This window comes from Elephantulus edwardii, unplaced genomic scaffold (assembly GCF_000299155.1).
Source record: "Elephantulus edwardii isolate Elephantulus edwardi_28Jun2011 unplaced genomic scaffold, EleEdw1.0 scaffold00516, whole genome shotgun sequence".
In the NCBI taxonomy this organism is placed as follows: Eukaryota; Metazoa; Chordata; class Mammalia; order Macroscelidea; family Macroscelididae; genus Elephantulus; species Elephantulus edwardii.
This window is the reverse complement of record NW_006400266.1, coordinates 36,118-42,201: the sequence shown is the minus strand read 5'-3', so window position 1 is coordinate 42,201 and position 6,084 is coordinate 36,118.

Below are 6,084 nucleotides of genomic sequence, written 5' to 3'. Positions count from 1 at the left end.
CCATCAGGGTGTTTTGCATTAAATTCATCATATTTTCCAGTATATGGAAGAGGTTTATCTGTGGGCTCTGGAATTCTGTAAGGGCCTCTCCCAATAGGGGGCTGCCACAAACAACCATTACCTAACAGATAAACAATTCTTCCACCTGGTGTTCTCATGATGGGGGGCAAGGGTTTGGGTTTTTCCTTTGAAGGAGTCCTTATAAGCACTAGAAATCTAGGAATCTCTGGAGTGGTCATCTCTAGGATTTCCACCATTAATTCTTTTTGTTATAATGCATCCATGAATTCCCTTAAAATAATATTATTCTTGAGAAGTTTTAGTAATGCTAAAAGAACTTGAGGTAATGTTTGCTTATTATCAAAGTTGTCACCTCCATTTAGTTCTTTCTGGGAACATCTAACAAACTTTTAGTAGGAACACTTTGTGTAAAGAACACAACCTTTTTTCCCTGTCCCACATAGAAAACACAAAGAGACAATAGAAGAGAAATTACAGAAAGACCAAGAACAATCATGAAGAAAGCACACGTTCTGAGAGGCTGACTTCCTTGAAGTTTTCGCCTCAATCGGGTGATTTTGTCACACAGACTCCCTTGGAGTTGGTGTGGCAGGTCCCACTTTACAAGAGTGGCATTATGCAGTATTTATACTTTTGTGACTGAGATATTTCATTTAGCATAACATCCTCCAGAGTCACCCATTTTGTAAAATAATTTATGAGTCCCTTGTTTTTCTTTTCTTTTTTTTAAACCCCTCCTACCGAGTTCCTTGTTTTTCAATGCAGCATAGTATTCCATTGTGTGAATATACCACAGTTTCTCTATCCATTCGTTTGTTGATGGGCGCTTGACTTGCTTGCTACTGTGAACAAAGTTGCAACTAACATGGGTGTGCAAATGTCTGCTTGGGTGGCAGTTATGGTTTCTTTAGTGTATATTCCCAGTAGTGGAAATTCTGGGTCAAATGCTATCTCTTTTTCCAACTTTTTTAGAAAGCACCATACTACCTTCCATGGTAGTTGCACATTTTACACTCCCCCCAACAATGAATAAGGGTTCCTGTTTCTCCATAACCTCGCCAGCATTTGTTTGCTGTTCTGTTAAATTTTGTAATTGTTACCGAGGTGAGATGATATCTCATAGTTGTTTGGATTTGCATCTCTCTTAGAGCTAGGGATTTTGAACACTTCTTCAAATGTTTGTTTGCCATCTGAATGTCTTCTTTGGTGAAGCATCTGTTCATATCCTGTGGCCATTTTTCAATTGGGTTGTTTACCTTTATCTTGTGGTGCTCGAGTAGTCTATGAATTCTAGATATAAGTCTCTTATCTGATGTGTCATTACCCAATATTTTTTCCCAGTCTGAGGCTTTTTTTTTCACCTTGTTGGAGAAGTTTTGGGACGTGCATAAGGATTTGATTCTTACAAGGACCAATTCATCTATTTTGACCTTTCCTGGTTGTAGGTCGAATACTTTAAAAAAAAATAAATAAAATGAACTGGAGGAGAGCATAAGGGGGGGAGGGAGAAAAATGTGGTTTTTTAAAAATTAACTATTCAGTAGATTCCCAAAGGTATACAGTTCAAATCTACCAGCTGCTCGGGGTGGGGGGGGGGGGAGATGGGCAATCTCCTCCTCCTCTTGGATTTACTGCCTCTAAAAACCTACTACAGGGTCAACTATGGGTGGTTCTGAATCAATGGCACACAACAACAGCAGTCATTAAAACTATCTTTCTGTATGGTCTCTAGTTTCTGAGGCCAACATTGTAAGCTTTTAAATTACATATAGAGTCCAGTAATTTCCTTTTTACTTTTTTATTCCCCCTCCATGTGTCCTTTTGTCTGATAAGTGAGTTTTTGGTTATCTTGAACATTAGGGTTTGGAGAAACAGGGTACTAGGAAGAAATTATAATTATTTTAAAAGAAATATGTATTTTTCTTATCATCTGAGTCACAGGAGAAATGGAGATTTAAAATTCTTTGTGTTTCATTACAGGACTATCAGCTCATCTTTGCTGTGTGTGCCACTTGGACTAAATGTAGATTTTTCTAGACACTTCAAGCAGTGACTGATCAAAAGTCTTCTAACTGGCTTCCTTATATGTCTCCTATAAAACTCTCAATGTATTAACCAGAATGATAAAAGAAAGAAAAGTCAGGGTTAACTAACTTGGAATTTTCCTTTTAGATTTGGCTCCTAGTTTTCTCCCTTTCCTCATGATCTCTTCTGAATAAGTCAGAGAAACTCCAGAGTCGAGGTATTTATTTGTCTTTCTTTTTCTTTCTGGACCACCCTTCCACAGAAATCATTCAGCTTGCCTCCTTCCTTCACTTTATACTTTCCATTTTGTTTTTTCATAGTACATATTACCATATATATAATTTTGGGTTATGTCTTCATATAATCCTGGATTTTATGCTTTGTTATCCATTTAGTACCCTAACTCTTGTGTTAGCACAAAGAACATAAGTGTATGCTATACTCGGTTCAGAATTTTAAATTTTATTAAAGACCATTAAAAAAGAGAGAGAGAGAGATACTCCAGGTGATGAAGAGATTAAGATTGTTAACAGCTTTAGTTTGCTTGGTTCCACAGTCAACACTCTTGGTACCAGCAGATAGGAAATAAAAAAACGAACTGCATTGGAAAAGTCAGCTGTCAGGGACCTCTCCAGAGTACTGAAGAGCAATAACTGCAAATGACTGCAGTCTGGATATTAAAGTGTGCCTGGTCCAGGGCATGGTCTTTGCGATTGCTTGCTATGCATCAGAGAGCTGGACAATGACTAGGGATGATAGAGAGAGAATTGATGCCTTTGAGCTGTGGTGTTGGTGAAGAGTGTTGAATATACAATGGACTGCCAGAAGAACAAACAGGTTGGTCCTGGAGAGGATGAAATTAGGCTGCTCCTTGGAGATAATTATTCTGAGGCTTTGTGTGACATACTTTGGGCATGTTGCAAGGAGGGAATGGTCCTTGGAGGGGGGACATCATGCTTGGAAGGGTGGAAGGATGGAGAAAGAGAGGGAGACCATCAATGAGATGGATTGATACAGTGACTGGGGTAATGAGGGTAATTGTGTCACAGACAGTAAAATTGGCACAGAATAGAGCAAGTTCAGAGCTATTGTACATGGGGTCAGCATGAGTCACAAGTGACTTGACAACACATAAAACAACTTTGAAAAAACAGTTAGTTCAAAGTAATTTTTTTTTATATTTTTTATTATTTTTGTGTACGTGTACCATCAAATCAGATCTGATTGGTACAGGAGGAGATTGTCCCTCCTTACCCGGCAGAGCATCTGGTGGATTTGAACCGTTTGCCTCTGGGATTGTAGTTGCAGCTCCTTGCCACTAGGCCACCAGAGCTCCCCCAGTTCAAAGTAATTGAGTTAATTAGATTTTGCACATTTACTACAGAGATAATGTTTTTCTCTGATCAATTTTTTATGGACATGATAATACTTAATCTCTCTACTGTAAATGCATGTTGATATTTGGGTTCTTGGTACAATAAATCTAAATAAATAAGGATTTTAGGGCTAAAAGATGTCCTATAGTCCTGATGTATTGAGGGTTGAAAATTTCTTTTTTTAGGCTTTTTCTCAAGACATTTTAGAAGATTACATTTAATTTTTTCCATATCTTAATATTTATTTAAATGAATTAAGTTATTGTCTTTTCAATACAAAAATTTCTTTAAGTTTGGCATATTTTCAGATGAGGATTTCATTTTTAAAAACATGTATTTTATATTTTTTTTACTTTAAAAATCTATGGTATATGCAGTGTTTTAATGTAAAAGTTAAAAATGTTGTTTCTAAAATTTTTCAACTTTTAATAGTTTTGTCTTCTTTTGTAGGTTAAAGTTTTGTACTGTAGGATTTTGTGGAATTGGGAGCTTAATTGATTTTATTCTCATTTCAATGCAGGTAAGGTATTTTCCATCAAGAAGATGAATTAATTTTCTATTCAAATTTTGGACTCTTTGTCTCCTCTTGGTATATTCAAAATTTTAGTTCTATTAAAAAGTAGTAAGAATGCATGTTTTACATTTTTATTAAGATACTACCTATAACTGATCATGGTCATATTCCTAGATAGCATTTTCAAATGGTTCTATTAATTATTAGTTCTAAAAGAAAACCAGAGTTTGCCAGCATTTGGGTGTGCCAGAATGGTAAAATACTAAAATGTCTGGCCACACCTGCAGGATGAGGACGAGTGTCTTGTGAAGCTCAATGTCAGCGGGATGCGGCCTCTTGCCTCTTGAAGAGAGGCAAGTACGGAATGTTCAGGGTGCTTATGGCTTTCTTTTTGCCCCAAGTGGGTGTCAGCAGAGCAGACTTACCAGATGAATTGGGGGTCTCTAGTCTCTAGCCCTGGTGTATCCACTTGCTGTACAGAGGTAACCTGGGGTTGCTGTGAAGCTGAACACTGTGACCCTGATGTGTCAAATGTGATAATGGTTACCCATGGAGGGTAATGTTTGGTGGAGCTTCCCAATTAAAACAAACTTAGAAGCAGGAGTGACATCCACTTCTGTAATAGCTTGCCTCTGGAAACCCTATGAACCTGGAAAAAGGATGAAAGTCACTCAAGTGTTGAGGACTTTCCTTCATAGGGTCACTATGAGTTTGCCTATGACTCCACAGCACTTAATAACAACAACAATCCATTTACTCATCACTCTGTCTACCTATCTGTAAATTCCTCTCACTAGAATATAATCTCCATGAAGAAAATTGTTTTGATTTTTACCTTTTCTGTTTAGCATGACATCCTTGTTATTATTGTTGTTATGTGCCGCCTTTCACCTGAGACTCATACTAACTCTATGTACAACAGCACTAAACCCTGCTCTATCTTATGCAAATCTCACTGTCTCTGACACACCTACCCTGATTACCCCAGTCACTGAATCAATCCACCTGAGCTGTCCCTCCTCCCTCCCAAGCATGATGTCCTTCTCCAAGGATTTATCCCTCCTTGCAACATGTCCGAAGTGTGTCAGATGAAGCTTCAGAATCCTTGCCTCCAAGGAGCCACCTGGTTTAACCCTTTCCAGGATGAACCTGATTTTTTTTAGCAGTCCATGGTATATTCAATACTCTTTTCCAGCACCACAGCTCAAAGACATTAATTCTACTTCTATCATCCCTAGTAATTGTTCAGCTCTCTGATGTATAGCAAGTGATTACAAAGACCATGGGTGGTATTAGTTGCACCTTAGACTCCAGAGTGCCCATTGCTCTTTAGTACTAGTCCTAGAAAACTAGTGCGTAGGTTGGCAACATATACAAGTTCAAACTAAAGCTGAAGAAAATAAAATCCACAAAAACTAAAGTTTGAACCTTGAGTCTATCCCACCAGAATTTAAGGACTATCTCAGGAACAGGTTTGAAGCCTTGAGCACTAATGAGTGAAGAGCAGATTAGCTGTGGAAGGATATCAAGAAAATCAATCATGAAGAATGTAAACAGTCACTGTAAAGACAGAGGAGAAAGAAAAGGCAAAGATAGATGTCAAAGAGACTGTATATTTCTAAATATTGCACTACAACGCTGAGAAGCCAAAGCAAAGGGAAGAAATCAAGAAGTTAGAGTTGAATTCACTACGCAGCTTAGGAAGAAAAAGCAAAGTATTATAATGAAATGTGCAAGGAGCTGGAGTTGGAAAATAGAAAGGGATGAACTTGCTCAGCATTTCTTAAGATGAAGGAACTGAAGAATAAATTCAAGCCTTAAGTTGTGATACTGAAGGATGCTGAAGACGGAATGATGAATGACCCAAGAAGCATCAAAGGAAGATGGGAGGAGTACACAGAGGCACTGTACCAAAAAGAATTGGCTGAAACAGAATAATTTAATGAAACAACATATGATCAAGAGGCAATGGTGATGAAGGAGGAAGTTCAAGCTAATCTGAAGGAACTGGAAAAAAAGAAACAAGGTCCCAGGAATTGATGAAATGCCAATAGACATATTTCAGCAAACAGATGATACCCTGGACATGCTCAAAAGGCTAGGCCTCCAGAAATCTGGAGGACAACTACCTGGCCAATTGACTGGAAG